Below are 20,052 nucleotides of genomic sequence, written 5' to 3' on the forward strand. Positions count from 1 at the left end.
TCCACTCCAACTCTGATAATCTCCATAGTGAACACATAAATTAACATACCAGGTATTGCTTCACCAGCTTCTCTGGATCTTCATTAAGGTACACGCAGAGACTTTTGAGGATGCATTCTCTTCTGACTTCAATAGTGTCAGTCTTAATATAAAGATCAGAGAAAAAACAAAACACTATGAACACCATTTCAACAAACCAGCAGTGTAGGCTTACACACTTAAGAAATTTAAACTAAATTCACAGGAAGTCACAACATAAAAGTGTTTGCTAGTATTGTATACAGCTTAGATGTATGTTAATCCCTTTGGGATAGTATGTTAAAAAGTTTTTAAGACAAATCTTTGTTATTTTACTATCATTTACTACTTTGTGTTTTCCTTTAATCATTTCAAGCTTCAAATTAATGTATCTTAAAGGAGAAGTCCGGTGTGATATTGACCTAAAGTGTATTGAATCATGATACCGAGTGTGAACGTACCTTGAATATCTCATCTCGGTTTGTGTCCTGCAGTCCGAAATCTGGGGTCAGTTAGCCGATTCTAACAACAGGTTGTCAATGAGAATCAATAGGGCATCGAAGTAGCCATGTAAATAAATCACTGTTTTATGCCATTTACGAGGCACAAAGTAGCTCCACACTTCATTGGTAGACTTCCAAGGGCCCTGAAAAACGAGACATTGAGAACTCATAAAAAGCACCGGTAGTTTATTTACGAGAAGATTTATACAGACAGTTCCTGCAAGAAAAAATCCGGTCGCCGCCATCTTGAATTTAGTCACGATAAGTCGAGTGTCGAGCAGGAAGGAAACTACAACCTGATAAGTTGATAACCTGATAAGTTCCTTCCTGCTCGTCACTTGACTTATCGTGACTAAATTCAAGATGGCGGCGGCCGGTGATTTTACTAAGGGGAATGTCTGTATAAATCTTCTCGTAAATAAACTACCGGTGCTTTTTCAAAGTTCTCAATGTCTCGTTTTAAATGTCAGGGCCCTTGGAAGTCTACCAATGAAGTGTGGAGCTACTTTGTGCCTCGTAAATGGCATAAAACAGTGATTTATTTACATGGCTACTTCGATGCCCTATTGACTCTCATTGACAACCTGTTGTGAGCATCGGCTAACTGACCCCAGATTTCGGACAGCAGGACACAAACCGAGATGAGATATTCAAGGTACGTTCACGCTCGGTATCATGATTCAATACACTTTAGGTCAAAATCACACCAGACTTCTCCTTTAACCTAGGTAACCTACCTGAAGATGTCACCTAAGACATAATTTTGCCTGATATGTGTGAAGAACAGACCATTCCACTTTATATCATTCAAGTTTTACGATAATCACAGTGGCCGATGTGGTAAGAATACCTGCCATCTCCATTTAAGACGGGACGATAAAAGGGACAGCTTTTGAGTGCTTTGTCAGACGTGTATAATAGTATACAGTGCCAATGCTTTTTCTGTGCTTCAAAACTGCATTCCAACAGATTGCAGAGTTTTATGATTTCAGAGCAGATTTTTCAGGATTTAATGATGCCCCTCACACTTAAACAGATGACCCCTAATGGGGGAACAGATGTGGTGCTCAAAGTCATTTCTACAATGACCAAGTTTACATTGGTATCATACCTGGGTTATGGGTGCCATGATGGTCTTGATTTTTTTCCCTTGAACTCCACCTTTCTTGGCATATGCCTTCATCAGGTTTGCAGAGTGAACATCAAGCTCGGAGAAGAACTTTGACTGCAAATGGATCGTTGTGATTCTCTTGAACTCTGTACTCACCTACAAAAAACATAAAAAAGGTAGACAAAACTCAGTTACCTTTTTGGTACACATTTGAAATAGCAGTAATTCACTTCGGCTTTTTTCGGCTTCTTTACACCATATGCAGGACTGCATTTGCTCTCAGGTTTGTGTGTTAAGGCATTCACAGTCACTTCAGGGCATCCAAGCCGTCAGAGTTTTGTTCGGTAGTTAGCAAGTTTATACTTCAGGCTTGTCTTCCATCCACCATACCCAGTCACTGAACTTGGCTCTTTTAAACATGGATTTGTAGTTACCAGAGCTTCTGCTACCTCATCAAACTCCCTATCAGAGAGGTACACTTTGTACTGGACGATCGTTTCAGCTAAGCCATCAAGAACAGCAGATTTAAGTTTTGTATCAGGATTCAACAAAGCTCCAGTTTCTTTAAAAGCAGCATTGGCCCTGTCCAGCTGTAGCTGACTATCATAAGCAAACCGGGGCATGGGGAAGACAATGGGCCAAACAGTGGATCACGAGGAGGTGGACTCAGGAGAAGACAATATGTCTGTATCAAATGAGCTACCAGCAGATGAAAGGGATGAGGAGTCATTCAGAGTGCGGGAGGCAGCAGCTGAGTAGAGAGAGGGCGGGGTGCCATCAGGCTGGGCAGGTGCAACCGAGTTAAAGATGACCTTAATGGAGCTTTTGTCCTGGATGTCTGACATTGAGACCAAGTTGGTGAATTCATTCCCAAACTCAACATCCATGAATTGAAGCCTGAAGTCCCCATCTACTCCACATTGTCTCTTAATTTCCTGTACGAGTTCAATGACAGTCTCTGGCATACCACCTGGAAGGATCAATCTCTGGGAATCATTTTCTCCAAGAATGATTCTGAGTTTCACTGGAGCAGCCATTTCACGATCGCCTGAATGAGGATAGAGAAAATTAAGTTTAAACAAGGGTAATCTGATTTTAAAACATCAATGAGTACAAAAGTAGGGAATGCCATGCCGATTTAATATGGCTAACAAAAAATCATGAAATAAATGAGAGAACTGTGATTTCATGATACCAAACTTATTCCCAAACTGTTTCACTTCCATTTTGCATTCAAATGAATGGGCTGTGATTATCAAAGCAGATCAAAGCAACAAGACCAGGGCAGCACTACCAGTAGGTGAAAAAAGACAAAAATTACAATGAGAAGGAGAGAGTAGAAAATAAAACGAGGAGGAGAATGATTTGAAGAAAGGTGCTGCTGTATGTGACTCTGTGCCATCCCTCTGCTGTTGCTTTGGTCTGAATCTGTTCCAATTATGCTCCATTCATTTGAATATATGAAATCAAAATAAAGAGCTGGGAAATAAATGTGGCATTATGAAGTCACACTTCCCTGAAATAAGACAGTCCATTGAGATCCATTTAATATTAAAGAAAACAAACCTTATGTGTACGTATCTTTTTAATGTCACCAGTCTTAGAGGTCCAACAAAGTAGTCTGCCAAAGGGTAGTCATCGGCTAGTTCACCAAGTTCAATCAGTACAGTTTCTCTGGTAGGATATACACTCAGCTCAAACGCTCTGAAATGTTCCCTGTACCACCCAGAAAGCCTTCTAACCATGAAACACAGTCTCTCCTGAACAACACAAATCTGAAGAATCTCCCCAAAGTCAGGGAGTCCACTTGTAGAACCATGAGCAACTATCATCCCTTTTCTGAAATGTACACCTTTACTTGACACACACTTGGAAAGGTGAACTTCAGTTGTACCAGGGAAGTTCTTTTCAATAGTCTGAGCTATCTCTTGTTTCAAACAATCCAGAGGGACTGTTGAGACGTTTGTAACCTCTAGGGATGTTTCTTCAAAACTGGATGATCTCAAGTGATATGAAATCATGAGCTGATGCTTAGTGGCTAGCGAGAGGGGCACATTTTTAAAGCAATTGGTGTGTCGCACAACCTGCTTAAAAAACTGTGTTTGGCCTAAAAACGCATTGTCCAGAGGCACACAAGAGGCCCAAACATCCTTATCAGTTGAGGATAGTGCTCCAAATAATGATGTTTTGGGAGCAGTTGCACACCAGGGAAGAGTTCTTGGTACTTTTGTCTGTGCTCAGAAATTTTGCCCTCAAGATAGGCAATGGACTCATCTGTGTGTGTTGGAGCAACCACAAGCTCTACAATGTCTTTTAAGTCCAACAGTATTTGCCATGCCATTTCACCCTCAGGCACCAGGTGGCCAATTATTAATGGGAGTAGTCTTATTAGAGCCCAATTTTCATGGGCGTTTCCACCTATTGTAGCCCTAGTTGAATAGGTGTGTGGGATCACATGTGGCCAATTTGTCTTGTCAGCCCACTTGTAAGGGAAGTGCAGGATGGATTTGTTGAGGGTTTGAAGACTGAAATACTTCTTGGATATAAGCAATGCCAAACACCGTGCAAGCTCCACTGGCACTATGTCCTCAAACAGATCATGCATAATATCTGGAGGATAGCCTGTGTGAACGCTGAAGTGGGCAAGCGTTTTGGTGATAACACAGTGTCTTTTCACCCCAAAACAGCTTGTACCATTCTCCTGAGCTGAAGTCACATGAGAGTCATGGAGTTCTTTTGTCCTAAGGGTGAATGCACCTGATTTTACCTCTTTTGTTTGGATGTCTGTTTTTGTTCCTGTGCAAAATCGGCAGATATACCCACTAGAAAAGCTCTCATTAAAACCTGCAATACTGTGAGCCCCCAAGTTATCTGCTGCAACAACCTGAATCGTACCTTTAACAAATCTGCCAAGTAATGGAATGAAAACACCGTCTTGCTCCAGAGTTTTCATGTCTTGAAGAAGAGGATGTAAGACACGGTCATAACCATACTTATTTACATTATCAGTTTTACATAACAATGCCAAGTAAATTGATGATAGTGATGAATATGAGCCTGGAGGCAAATTACTCAGAGTCCAGTAGATTCCACAAAGCTTATGTTTCCTGCGAGAAGTACCCAGAGGATTGCAGACCTCAAAATCATCTACGTATAAACGTAACAATATCCTCATCTCATCCCCTGACAGAAAAATGTTTTGCTGGAAGTGTGAACCATCCTGAGGAGATTTGTAAGTGTGGTGTTCACCACTCGCCATTTTACTCTGCTGTGCTCTGTGGTTTTCAACTACCATGTCCACAACATCTTTCTTAAAGAGTTGCTGCAAAGACTTCAGTACAGGAACATACTGAAAACTTCTGTTTTCTTTGGCATCAAGAACATATTCAATGGGTTCTACAACGTTAAAGCTGTCTTTATAATACTTGTTGCGAAGATAAATTGAGCTTAGGGGACCTCCCTTCTCTATGGCTTTGAGCAATGGATTAGAAGTGCAGAGAGCAGTAGCTACTTCTGTTACCGCAGACCTATCCGTTGAGGGACTATGTTTCTTAAATACCCCTTCAAGAATGTCAATGGAGAGGGGTAATGTTGCTGAACTTAAGTAGTGCAGTTCCTCTAAGAACTCATCATTTTTTTTTGCCTGGGACATGTGCAAAATGCTCTAACTTAAGCAACGCTGCTGCAAAATTATTCTCAATTACTTAAGGCAAGTTATTGGTTACATCTACATCACTATTTGAACACGCACTGTTATGGAGCCAGAATGGTGACTTTAAAATTTGGCATCAAAGATTAAAACTGGCATTGAAAACAAAAGCAGAACTGAACAAGGAAACATTGGCATTGAAACATTTGTATTGAAACCAGTTGTATTGGCATTGAAACAAGTATTGGTACTGAAAAAAGAAAATAATTAAAATCTTACAATCTTATTCTTTCATTTTATTGGGATTTATTAGTATTTTTCAATGACAATCTTCAGATTTTTTCTTTATGTCACTCTTTTTCAGTGACAGATTTTTTTTTACAATGTCAGTTTTTTTTCACTGTCACGGATTTCAGTTTCAACTTTCTGTCACTGTTTTGGCGTGGAGAGGGGAGGGGTCTGAGGGGAGGGGTAAGTAGAGCGTAATTTGCATATAATTTGCATGTCGGCATACTGAAGAAGTAGGCCTACGTCACTTTACTGGAACCTGCCGTCAGCTCTGAAGCTTCTGGCATGGTGGCGTGACGAAAATGTCTAGTTTACCGGGAACTTCCAAGTCACAAGTAAGTCTGTTTTTTTTCTCTCTGCCATTTACATGTTTATTCACGTGCAACCTGGGCGGTTTTGTAAACTTTTAATGGCCGTTATGCTGTTTTTTTTCGCCGTCGACTGGAACATTTAAGTTACTAACATTAACCACAGGTTAAGTTAGCCAACACGGCTAATGCAGGGTCAAAAATAAACACACGCCACAAGCACCATATGCACCGAACAAGGCTAAAAGTCCGGTTTTACAAAAAAAAAAAAAAAGAAGTTAACATTAGGTGTCTGTCGGTATGTAGTTGTTGCCGCTAAGTATGAATACATCACAACAGCGGCTAACAGTAACATGGCCTGTAACGTTAACACTGACATGATCAACAGCAGGACTTCGGCTGTGTAAGTTAAGCTACTGACATCCCCAACCGCACGCGCGCGCACGCACACCGGAGAGCCTCTCCTCTTTGAGCTGCTAGTTCGGCTTCAACGCAGGTAACTTAGCATAACGGCTATTAAAAGTTTACAAAACCGCCCAGGTTGCACGTGAATAAACATGTAAATGGCAGAGAGAAAAAAACAGACTTACTTGTGGCTTGGAAGTTCCCGGTAAACTAGACATTTTCGTCACGCCACCCACTCAAAAAAATAAATTGTTCAGTGAACATGATTTAATCGTAGCACCCATTATGCATCTAAACCAATCTAATAAACTTGGAAAGGTTTGAATATGTTATATGAATGTCATTTAAACTTGTAGATTGAACATTGTTTTACCATGTCAGTGTAGCTTATTTCCAACGAATTGAATCAAAATGAATGGTGTTAGTCAAATATGTCAGTAAAAGCACTTCAATTCAACAAAATTCTGCCTTGTTACATCTACTAGTTAATGTCTTGTTCATGTATAGTTTTGGTACTTTCATTAATACCCATCTTGTTGTTTCAATTAGATTTGTTTTAAGTGAAAGATCTAAGAACCAAAACATTACATCTACAGAAGAACCACATAAAACATGCAAACAATTTAACATTTTTATTTTTTCATTCAGTTTTAACATACACATACAAATAAGTTTAAACTGCTTTCTTCACTTTAAGTCTCCAATTTGAGTGTTTGTAAAACAGGATTCAAACAGCATATCAGTCCAAATAACAGCACAAGCCCGACTTCCACACCTTCAGTTAGGAGACCAATGTCCTGTGGGTCATTGTTAGGAGGTGTTCCCTCCTTCAGTATGACAAACACTCCTGCTACAGTTTGCTCCATGGTACATTTTGACTCGATGTCTGAATCCTGTGGGGCGAAACACATAAAAGATCACAAACAAAAATAATTATTACAAGAATTGCTTATACACTTACTGGCCACTTTATTAATGACACCTTTAAAGTAAACTTAAATCCAATACAGGAGCTCTGATGTGAATCAGAGGTTATAATTTCTCAGTTTTTAAGTTGAAACTGTCAGAAAAGTGATAATTCTTCTGTTTATTATTGAGGTCACAGTGGGTGCTGGTGTGTTATTGCAGTGCATTATATTAAAAAAAGTTATAATTTATCTGCCAACCATATTTAAAATTACTTAGGCGGCTAAAACATTATAACCACCATAGAATATAAAGCACTCCAATGAAAAAAAAAAAAAACATGCAAGTATAGTTTTCTGTCCAGGTCAATTATTTGACAAAGTTAAGTGTTCTCTCATGTCACATTTTTGTTGTAGCAAACAGGGAAAAACATGACCCAAGTACAGAATGGCTTTTGAAATTATTTTCTCAAAGACTCACCAAATACCCCTTGATTAGTTTTTCAGGGTCTTCATTCAAGTAGATGCACAGAGACTTGATAACACAGGCTTCTCTGGTATAGTACAGTGTCGTCCTGTAGGGAGGAGACAAGATTACATCAACTTCAGTGGCAGCACAGCTTAAGAGTACTGAACGTGTTACTGTCTGTGTAGAATGTAACAGGTGAACTCTATACACATGGGTTTTAAGTCCTGCCCATGTCTTCAATGTGCATGCAAAATTTCAACCTTAACACCAAACCTGTCCCTAACCTTACCCATATCCCACCTTAATAGAAGCAAGTGTTTTGCAATACAATGACCACAATAAGTACATTGTACTTATTTTATAATGCAAGTACATAGTAGTGAAGGCCACCTAATATAAAGTGTGACCCAAATTTTATTAAAGGTTTTATTCCACTTCAAATGTTGACTACTGTACACAAACATAATGACTGCCGCTTCCAAAGCAATGTTTAGTTTATAATGCTTAAGTAATTTGTACCTAAAACTCTCCTTTGCAACACTTCCTGCACTGCCACATACAGTACATGTCACTGAAAGAGAAAGAAAAGATAAGTTCAGTATTCAAGGATAGTTAGTTATACATTAGTGTATGTGAGTGTTAAAAAAAAAAAACGACTTACCATGTAAAGCTGAGGTTCACACCAGAAGAGCATGGGGACAGCTATACATTGTGATGTATTTTTTTTTCTGCTGTGAAAAACAAAACAAACAAAGTGTATACAAGTTATATACTATATTTCCCGAATAAAACCATGCAAACCTATTCAATCATAACTTTAATTGCAATTTGTTAGGACATTTAATACCCAGACAGCACACATACGTCGGGCCGACGTCGGCCCGTGAACAGAACGTCGGCCTCATAAACTCTAGATCTAAAAAGGATCGGCCAGGCGTAGGCGGGTGTAATTCAGTCACTGCTCTATTTTGCCAGCTCATCAAACATCGGCTCTGAGTCGGCTCACGACAAAAGGCCGATGCCGCACTTTTCTGTTTGAATTTGTACGGTTATTCGTCTCTTAGCAACCCACCAGAAAGATGGCTACACCTCCGGCGACATCCGTGGCTTTCAGGTAAGTTTTCACTTGAGTTAAATTGGAAAAAATATATTATTTTGTTAATTCCGTGACACTTTATAACTAATAAGGCGCTTGGTGCACTGTAGTACAGGTAAAAAGACTTTGCCTTGAGCCCAACTTGAGAATTGGGCTCATTTCCAAATAACTTTTACTTGTTAAGCTAACGTTAACGGATTACTGTGTTTCCAGTAGTTTTTCTGAGGGGACGAGCTAGACGCTGAGCAGCAAAAAGCTTAGTTCAGAGTTTGTTTTTAGTTTTTATTTCAATAGTGTTACACTGCTTTGTCCTAACTAACGTTTTTCGTCGTGTTTTTCACTCTGTTACAGGCTGCCAGAAAGTCTCCGTCTCTATGGTGAGCCATGCTAACGTTATTGTTGCGGTTCCTTTTTAAACTAAAAATCTGTTTTAAATTCATGATTGGATAATGATTAAATGAAACTAGATTAATAATGTAATGATTCAATTCTAGATGTTTACTTTTGTAAATACTGCGTGACTTTGACGTATTTTAATATGTTGAATATCTAAGTTTACGCTGGAGAGGTTGCCATGGAAACGGGGCGGCAGCAAGACACCTGACACAAAACTCCGTCTCTCGGTGCTGTTGTCGTCGTCGCTGCTTTTAGGTAAGTTTAGTGCTTAAAATCACACAAGTATTACATATAACTGTTCCTTACTTGTAATTGACTCGTTTCTGTTGAATATTTACTTAGTAGAAATGGTTTAATGTCTTCGAAAAAGTTCGTTAGCATCTCACAGATGAGGTATGCTAACTCTAGAGATTGAGCTCTTGTTTATGAATTTTTTTTATTTTTATTTATTTATTTTTTTTGCTGACAGATTGTCTGTGGGTTATTGGAAGTAGGCTCATTTATTGAACCTAAATGGCTGAAAACAAGTGAAAATGCTTCTTGATCTAAGGTAAACACATACTGACAAAATATGTTCTTTCAGGATGACAGAAATAAAGCCTCCACAACAGAAGGGAAGCTCCAAGGTTTCAAAATGTCTGAATAGAGCTGCTGACAGAAGCAGGAAATACAGGTGAACCGAAGAAGCTCATAAAAATAACTTAATATGCATTTTTCACACAATATATTTAACCTATATAACCATGTGTCTGTTAAATTATTTTGCTAAATTAATATTTATTATAGTAATTTTAAGAAGCTTTTCACATCCAAATGTAACTACTTAACACTAAAAACATATTGTTATATAATTGTAGTATATTATGTATTCTTTTTTTCTGCATTGTACCTGTACTTTAACTTGTTTAACCTTCTAATAAACCAGCAACTGCATACTAAATATTGTGGTCTCTGTGACAAATTGCATGTTTTGTTCCTAGATTCTTCCATGATGATGGCCTGTGGCAGATCAGCAGACTCAGAGTGAACCTTCTTCTCCAAAGTACTGTAAACCAATGATCTAGTAAGTAAAATATCAAACATACACTACTGTTTCGTAAGTTTTGGTATGGTAAAGTTTCTTCTGCCCACCACAGCTTTGTGTATTTTGATAAATAATACAGTTAAGCAGTAATATTGTAAATTTAATATAATTTAAAATGATTGTTCTCTATTTTAATATAGTTAGAGAACTAATTTATTTCTGTGATGCAAAGCTACATTTTCAGTATCTTTACTCCGGTCTTCAGGGTCACATGATCCTTCAGAAATCATTAATCATGTGTTTGAGTTTAAGCAAGAGGATATTTTGATGAATAAAAATATATATATATTTTTTCTTTTTTTTCATTTACAGCATTTATTTAGTTTCCTTTAACTTTTGATAATTGATAATGATAAGACATTGATAATTAGACATTAAAAATGTTTTTTCAGCAGCAAATCACCAAATTAGAATGATTTCTGAAGGATCATGTCACACTGAAGACTGGAGTAAAGATGCTGAAAATGCAGCTTTGATAAAAAGAAATTAAGTTCACAATATATTCACAAAAATCTGTTAATTTGTAATAATATTTTACAATATTATTGTTTTTACTTCATTTTTGATCAAATAAATGCAGCCTTGGTGAGCAGAAGTGTCTTATTTCAAAGAAGTAAACTTTTGAAAGGAAGTGCACATTACAGTTATGATGTACCTCCCACTTATAGGGCTAGTTCACCTAAAAATGAACATTCTGTCATTAATTACTCACGCTAATGTTGTTCCAAACCCGTAAGACCTCCTTTCATCTTCTGAACACAATTTAAGATATTTTTGATAAAATCCAAGAGCTTTCTGACCCTGCATAGACAGCAAGGGTACCACCAAGACAGAGAAGGGTAGTAATGACATTGTTGACATTGTCCATGTGACATCTGTGGTTCTACTGTAGTTTTATGAAACTCTGAGAGTAATTTTGTGCACAAAAGAAACTAAATTGGTACTCTCGTAGCATCATAAAATGAAGGTTGAATCGCTGATGTCACATGGACTATTTTAATAATGCTTTTACTACCCTTCTGTGTCTTGACCGTGTCAGGGCCCTTGCTGTATATGCAGGGTCAGAAAGCTCTCAGATTTCATCCAAAACATCTTAATTGGTGTTTTTAAGATGAACAAAGGTCTTACAGTTTTGTAATGACATGAGAGTGAGGAATTAATGAAAGAATTTTCATATTTGGGTGAACTAACCCTTAAAATTATACTGTGGCATATGTAGTCCATTCCGTGTCTGTTCCCTGAATACTGAGGGCAAATAATATATTTACCAAGGGTTCTATAAAAATTCTTATTGTGATTAAACCAGATCACAATAAACACAAATACGGGCAACAGCAGCGATAGTATTTGGCCTCTAATGAGGTTACAAAACTCTGGACTATTGATAATAGTGAGAATGTATCAAAGTCCACTAAAGTATATAAGCACATTTTTTGTATTTTATTCCTTAACTTTAAAATAGTCTTCCTGATAATGTCCAGGGGTCAGGTACAATCTTTTTGTTTAAATTAAATAAAAATACACATTTTTAGCCAAGCATTCACATAACACATCTCAAAACATTGCACTACAATTATATGTAATTTAAATAAATCATCCTTTGTCTGAAATAATATGAAAAGCTGCTATGCTAATCTTTCTCCTTTTGCTTTCCTGTTTCTTTCTCTGGATGCCCATCCCAAGGTTACCAGAGGTTACACCAGTTCAAGATCAGATCCAGCCTTACTTGTGAAGACTTCAGAAGACGGCAACACTCAAGTCTTCAGATGATGCCAGCTGTACATGGACATACAAAACTGTGAAATATTATCCTTATATTGCCTTTAAGGGTATACATTTTCAAGCCGCTTTGTATTATTGCAGTGTTTCTAATATCTGTAAATCTGTTTACCTATAAATCCCTTTTTACTTATAAGCAACACTCTGCAGGATGACTCATAATGAAATTATGAATTTTGACAAAAACACTTTTTGCATCAACAAAATGACAAAATACTGCGTTTTCCGTCATGCAGCAGAGTTTTGCTCATAAATAAACTGGGGATCTCAGAGAAATCTTTTACATATATTAACAACTTTGTAACATACAAAGTGGATTGAACATTGTTGACCTTACCCTTTAATAATGTTAAATGATTGTGTTTAACTGAACACTTCACTGGAGACTTTAGTAATGTTTTATCATAAAAGATTTTAAAATTTGTATCATATAACTTAAAACATTTTAACTGCTGTAGTGTTTGCTCAGTTTTTATTTTGTGTTCATGTAGCTCTTGTAATATTGTACATTGGTTTTTGCCATGAAGATAGATTAGATTCTGATGTGGCAATGAAAATAGATAATTACCTTTATCTTTGAGATGCTGTCATATGGACATTTCTTTGTTGCTAAAAGATCTTTCCCAGTAAGTCTCAGTCACCTCTGGCTGATTAAAGTTTTTTTTTTTTATTTACATTGTAACCTTGGAAAAATGCATTTTCTGTAAACCTACTTTGAAATGAGAAGTATTATGAAATGTGTATATAATTATAGAGCAGTTAACCATGGTTTTTCAATAGCAAAACTGTAGCAACTATAAGTGTAGTAAACAAGTTTTTTTTTTTTTTTTTTGGTTCATAAGGTTTTGATGCCATGGTTCTACTATAGTTGAATTGTAGTAATACTAAAGTAAAACTGTGGTAAGCATGACTGTAGTAACCATAGTTTTTTAAAATCATAATAAATGTGGTTGCTATGGTTTTACTGCAAATACTATAGTAATGGTTAGTTTTGTACTTACTGTGGTTTTAATGCAACAGTCATTGTTAAACGGTTATTGTAGTAAAAATATTGATTTAGTTTTTACTATGGTTTTACTGCAAATGCTGTGGTTAATCTTTGAAAGAGTGAATGATTCTCATTTGTATGTCACTTTTGATACAAATATATCTGATAAATGTAAATGTATTTGTATGTTTAATGTCTGCCTTGAAAATGTTAATAAACAAGCAACCGTTATTGAGAGTGGTGTCCTGTGTATTGTTTTATTATAAACCAGCGGCTCCTGCCGCGGGTGGTACGTTAGAATAGGAATGAGCGAAACGCCGGTGAACCGCGCCCACGCCGAGCAGCCGGGATTTAAAGCTGCATCGGCCGAATGTCGGCCGGAGAGCATTTGCGATCAAATGCCGACATCGCGGCGACGTCTTGCCGATTAGCAAACGACCTCGGAGCGACATCGCGCCGATGGAATTTTGTAAGTCGGGACGACGTCGGCCCAACGTATGTGTGCTATCTGGGTATATATGGTCGACTGCATTATAGATTGTACTTGACAATTTTTTGCAAACTGTATTCAATAAACTGGGTAGCAATATGTAACATTTCGGAACTCAAGAAAAACAAACCAAAACAGCTCTATTAACGTTAGCTAGACAGAAAAGAGCGATGAGAAGTGCACACTGATTCAACAGAGGACAAGTTACATTACATTTACATTTATTCATTTAGCAGACGCTTTTATCCAAAGCGACTTACAATTGGGGATTTAAGACTTACAATTTAAGTTACGTAAAAGTAAAGCGTATAAATAGCATTAGTATACATTAACGTACAAACAGAAAAAAAACGAGTGCATAGTGTGTTCGACTGTGCATTCTTTCCTCCAGTTTTCCTCTCCCAACGTTGGGGTAGACTTCAGGTTTAACATAGGTTATGTAGTTAATAGTTAGGCGTGGTTAGCATTGAATTGTGACAGAAATGCACAAATTGTAGCGGATATATTAACGTTAAGGTGAAACTTGTATCGACAAAAACAACGAAATTTACATAAGCCTACTTTGAAACATCGCTACAGTGTGTAATTACTTATTATCCCATGTTACTAAGTGCAAACTGGTACATTATATCAATAAAGTACTTACCCTCAATATCAAGGATGAAGAACGTTTAAACGCAACAATTCAAACCGCTGGCGCTCACACAACTCCTCTTCTTCAGCCGTCTGTACCCACGTGATTCCGTGACCGTCGCAGTGCTGAGCATGCGCAGTGACTCATCAGAGAGAGTTGTTGATACACAACTAACAAGAATCAATCATTTAACAGAAGTAAACTCGTTATAATCGTATTAATCAGACATATTTGTTATTGTATATATTATATATTGTATATTTGTATTTTTGCAAATCAAATAAGTGGCTAGTTGACTTTTTTGAGTGCGCCAGAAGCTTCAGAGCTGACGGCAGGTTCCAGTAAAGTGACGTAGGCCTACTTCTTCAGTATGCCGACATGCAAATTATATGCAAATTACGCTCTACTTACCCCTCCCCTCAGACCCCTCCCCTCTCCACGCCAAAACAGTGACAGAAAGTTGAAACTGAAATCCGTGACAGTGAAAAAAAACTGACATTGTAAAAAAAAATCTGTCACTGAAAAAGAGTGACATAAAGAAAAAATCTGAAGATTGTCATTGAAAAATACTAATAAATCCCAATAAAATGAAAGAATAAGATTGTAAGATTTTAATTATTTTCTTTTTTCAGTACCAATACTTGTTTCAATGCCAATACAACTGGTTTCAATACAAATGTTTCAATGCCAATGTTTCCTTGTTCAGTTCTGCTTTTGTTTTCAATGCCAGTTTTAATCTTTGATGCCAAATTTTAAAGTCACCATTCTGGCTCCATACACTGTCTGCTTCAACTGCAGAGTCATCTTGATTGCCTGCATCTTCCTCAGGATTATAAGAGGATTCTTGTGAAACTCGAGTGTTTCTAACTATGTCTGGCTTGAAATCTTTCAATGTATGTCGACTGTGTTTCCTGTTCTTGTGAGAGTGAAATGTTCCGTATACATTTGTTTGAAAATTACAACCCCCAAACATACAAGGAACAGTTTCATTACTCTTCAAATGAGTGCCAATGTGTGAAAAATAATCCTTCTCTGTAGGAAGATCACTACAAGTGCACAAATGACAACTATATGTTGACAATTCCTGTAGCTCCTGGGTGTTTTGTTTAGGATGGACTCCACTTAAATGAATGTACAAAGCATTCCATGTCTTAAAAGTACATGGGCAGTTTATGTGTGGGCATGGGTAACGTTGCATATGCCGGTGCTGAAGTCTAAAATGTTTTAGTAGGTCGTATCTACTGGACAGAGATAGACTACACGCCTTACACTTCCACATCCCTCCCCCACCCCCACCCCAATAGAAAAAAAAATCTAAACAAACTGGGCAAATACAGGTTTAGCTGGACCCTAGCATCATAAGCATGTCAACATTGGAATCAGTCAGTAAGACAAATTCACTGTTTTAGGCCAAAAATATTCAGGTCTGGCAAAACTTACAAGTAACTATTGAAATCACAAACTTGATGATGGCCGATGACCCCTTTCACCAGTATTCATGTGGTTGGATGGCAGACAAGTGATGTTCTGAAAGAGATCCGATAAATTTACAACCATTAAAATATTTCGCCATGAGTTATGGAGAACAAAGATAAATGAAAGCAATAGTAACAACATAATACAGGACAAGATGAGCTGTTAAAAGGATGGTTCGGAGTAGAATTGACTTCATTGCTATGCACTCCGAATCCCATGTAAATACCCCATCCAAAGTTTTTTTTTTACCTTAGTCAAACATTTATGGAGATATTAGAGTTTTTCGAATTGCTTGTTACAGGAGTGAATGGTACATGTGATGTATCTCGTAAATTGCACCACTAAACGTGCAAGTAATCTTACCAAACTTGTACAGTAGTGTAAATAGGTTATGTACTCACAAAACGCTGCATCAGAACATTTGTAAGTCCACCATGAGTTTTTTAAAAACACGTTTTACCCGAGAACTACTAGTCTCAGAAACTACAAGTCGACGTCACTTCCCTGGTTTGAAAAAAGCATGTAAAAGTCCTCCTACTACATCTGTGTGCATGTCAACTTGTAGGAGGACTTTTACGTGCTTTTTTCAAACCAGGGAAGTGACGTCGACGTGTCGCCATTTGTAGTTTTTGAGACTACTAGGGATCGGCAAAAACGTGTTTTTAAAACACTCATGGTGGACTTACAAATGTTCTGATGCAGCGTTTTGTGAGTACATTACCCATTTACACTACTGTACAAGTTTGGTAAGATTACTTGCACATTTAGTGGTGCAATTTACAAGATACATGACATGTACCATTCACTCCTGTAACAAGCAATTCGAAAAACTCTAATATCTCCATAAATGTTTGACTAAGGTAAAAAAAACTTCGGATGGGGTATTTACATGGGCTTCGGAGTGCATAGCAATGAAGTCAATTCTACTCCGAACCATCCCTTTAAGAAGGAAACAGAAAACCCAATATTACAAAGACATCTTTACAGCAGTGGACTGCTCTACTTTTTTCAAAAAGAGAGCCCTAAAGCGTGTTCAGTAAACCACTATTTAATTAAAATGATGATTTATGTTATGCATTTTTCTACTCGCTGTACCAAAAACATATCAAATTGTGACTTTATATATTTACTCAGCTGATTTGTGTACACTGTTACACCCCTAATCTGAGGGACATTATAGTGCAACAGTTGCGGTACAAAGTAGGAAAGAGTGCAAATATATAAATTAGAGATGCATCACTTTGCATCAATTTTAAATCAACGCCATACATAAAATGTATTTATCATAACACAATTTAAATTTGATGTTATTTTCACCAAACCTGGTTTTCCATTAAATTAGGCAGCATATAATAATCAAAGTCAGACTATTTTCTTTACTTTAGGCAAAAATGCTGAGTAGAATAACATCCTTGACCATACTTCTGGTCATTTTTAAAAGCTAAGAAGGAAGGGTGTATTATTCCATGGTATTCAAACCAATTATCTAGCCTTTCCAGGGTCAAAATTAAGGAAAATATACATACCTAGTAAAATTAGAATCACTAGAATCTAAAATATATGAAAGTCTAATGTTTATCAGTACATTACAGAAAATAATGAACTTTATCACAATATGCTAATTTTTTGAAAAGGACCTGTATGTTTTTGCGTACATTTCGACTACCTTTACCAGGGCTCGACTTTTTGACTCGTTTAGAATCGCCTTTGAACGCTTCAGAGTGGCTGTCTACGAGCATTCACAAACATGTCTATAAAACAACCCTTAACGTTCGTGTTCAAAACTGTGCAACTCACCGAGTGGTTAATGGTGTTCGTTGATTATTAAAAACAGCTAGCGTAGCGAAATACAGTTTCTGTCATGTTTTATTTGGCATTTTGTAAAATCCCATTGATTTCTGTTGGAGGACTCAGTGCTCGTTGATATTACTGCGCTTCAGACTCAAATATCGAGCGGAAGTTTATACGCGGTTGTGAGGTATCTGAAAAAATAGTTCCACTATAGCAAATAACACGGATTGAAATCATACATTGCGCCGATATATTTGTTTTTAATCATCAATGAACACCACTAGCCACTCAGTGAGTTGCACAGTTTTGAAAACGAATGTTAAGGGTTGTTTTAAGGACATGTTTGTGAATACGGTAGCCAGCCACTCTGAAGTGGTCAAAGAAGAATCTAAACGAGTCAAAAAGTCGAGACAGGACCCATCGTCAGCATTTCTGTGTCCACTACTCTAGTTCATCCATAAACCAGAAAAGAGACTCAAAGTGCTAAATACCAGAATTATCCTTTAACTGCGAGCCAACTATCGTCACGTATGTTAGCATGAATGTGCCAGCATAACATTAACGGCCTGAGTACAAAAATAACAAACAAACATGACCAAATATTGAAAATGATGGACAGTCTGCTGATGACTTTATACACATCGTTTTGTAGATGGATGAAAACAGATTTTATCTTACCTTTTCCAAATGAACTCCAGGCACGCCAGGCAAGTTCTTCATGTGATAATCTCGTTATTTTCCGAAGCCTGCAGTTTGTCATCTCGCGTGATCTCGCTAATCCATTTTCGGTGCAAGATCAGTCTGACTATATTGAATCACGTTATCTCAACATGACTGAATTTAACAAATGTTAATTTGTTGAATTTCATGCTTATCCTACATTATGTTATCACGTTCACCTTTGAAACTTTGAAATAATTTTGTTAAAATTACATGTTACGCTTGTTTTAATGTAATAACCAGCTAATTTCCTTTTTTTGAGTGTATGAGAGCTGTGTGTGGAGGGAAGGCAGTGTTTTTCTGAATGTCTAAATGTGTTTCATCTATTTTTCCACATTGTTTTGAACTAATGTACAGCTGTGTGTTGCGTTCAGGGCCGTTCAAAGCATTGTTGCGATGTGTTCATTGTCAAACTCCAAAATTAGATTATTCTTATTTTTTTTAAAAAACGTCATTACTTCATTTGAAAAAGTTAACATGTATTTTACTGACAATATTTTGGTTTGTTGTGTATGTTTTTTTTTTTTTTTTTTTTCATTTGATCAGATAACATTTTAAGCTGTCATATGGTCGTGTTACAACGTGCCCCTCAGATGTTACAATGTACCCCACCTACGGGGCATGTTGTCACGTTTCACTTCCTTTCTTTTGAGGTAAATAACGAAAAACGTACACACTATAAATATGAAACAAATCGATATATTTGTACTAGACAAGTGTGAAAATAATGTGGATAAAAATTGTACTCTGAACCCCACGTGGATTTACATAAACCGTGAAATTCAAAAAGTGTTAGGTTGTGCCCTGCGCTCCCCTACTTTCAGGCAAGAGGAATCATTGAACTATTGTTAATAATAGTATTTGTGACTAACGCCCCCTAGAGCTGGCCATGGTGTTTGGCTACAGAATGTTGTTCCTTGCGCCACCTGGTGGATATTATATGAAGCGCAACAATGTTTTTAAAAAATCTGAAAAAGCGCCCGCAGGAGGATCCGTGACCACGCGTGCCGAATTGCAGGCTGCCGCGTGAAAATAGACGCATTTTTAATGGCCAGATCTGTACTCCTGACATATATGCTAAACTCCGGCATGGAAGCTCTCTTTGGGCTGACAGGTCCATATTTAACAGATCGAGCTCCTCTCCGCGATCTTACTGACCACAGCTTTCCCCCTCATGGTGGGCGTGGTAGCCTGCTCTCGTTCCTGGTCTGACGTTACACGCTGCTCTGGCTCCGCGGTGATCCTCAGCTCTGTCACTCCTAATTGCAAAGGCTCATTGGTTGTAGCGGGCTCCGGCTCTCCGTCATCTGTGGGCTTGGGCTTCTGCTTCTTGCAGCTGGGACATGGTGGGCTGGGCTCTGGGTCAGGAGTGGAACTGGCGAAATCATCCAGGGGACAGATGGTGACAGACGATTGTTTCTCGCCATTGTCAACTTCATGAGGGTGGCAAAATCCGCTCATGGACCATCTTTGGACAACGCACACAATGTTCAAGCTAGCATCGTAGAACACATTGCCCGGGTAGCTGGTAATATTAGCGAAGGCCAGGAACAGTCTGGTATGGTACTCGAGCGATCTTTCCCCCTGCTCCATCAGGAGAAGGAGGTGGTATTCCAGGCGGGCGAGGGCATCCATAGAGGGAAACAACACAATGAAAACAAAAAACACTAAATCAAAAACGGAAACATATTCCTGGCAGTACAACGATTTTGGAGTTGGTAGAGAAAATGAGATGGTAGTTTTTCAACATACTCTTAGTGTCCTGAACCGGAATACACAGAGCCAGACAAGACGAGCATTTGAGGTTAAAAAGCATGTAAATTTGTTTTTCTTTTTCTTTCTTTCTTTCTTTTTTTTTTTTTTTTTTTTTTAGAAAATAACAGATTGTTTCACTAGATACGACCCTTCTTCCTTGGCTGGGATTTAAACTGCATTTTGGAAG

At 37.7% G+C, this 20,052-nt stretch overlaps 2 long non-coding RNA genes across 2 annotated transcripts; one reads left to right on the forward strand and one right to left on the reverse strand.

The window, feature by feature from the left end:
- Positions 1–6,899: 6,899 nt before the first annotated feature.
- On the reverse strand, positions 6,900–7,743 carry LOC141333906 (uncharacterized). The gene is made up of 2 exons (XR_012355442.1): positions 7,669–7,743; positions 6,900–7,175 (listed from the first exon to the last, which is right to left on the reverse strand). It is a non-coding gene; the product is annotated as an uncharacterized lncRNA (long non-coding RNA).
- A 757-nt stretch (positions 7,744–8,500) lies between these two features.
- Positions 8,501–13,236, forward strand: LOC141333899 (uncharacterized). The gene is made up of 6 exons (XR_012355435.1): positions 8,501–8,770; positions 9,104–9,129; positions 9,307–9,403; positions 9,732–9,821; positions 10,129–10,211; positions 11,916–13,236. It is a non-coding gene; the product is annotated as an uncharacterized lncRNA (long non-coding RNA).
- The last annotated feature ends 6,816 nt before the right edge of the window (positions 13,237–20,052 follow it).

The sequence above is a fragment of the Garra rufa genome, chromosome 4 (assembly GCF_049309525.1).
Source record: "Garra rufa chromosome 4, GarRuf1.0, whole genome shotgun sequence".
Lineage (NCBI taxonomy): Eukaryota > Metazoa > Chordata > Actinopteri > Cypriniformes > Cyprinidae > Garra > Garra rufa.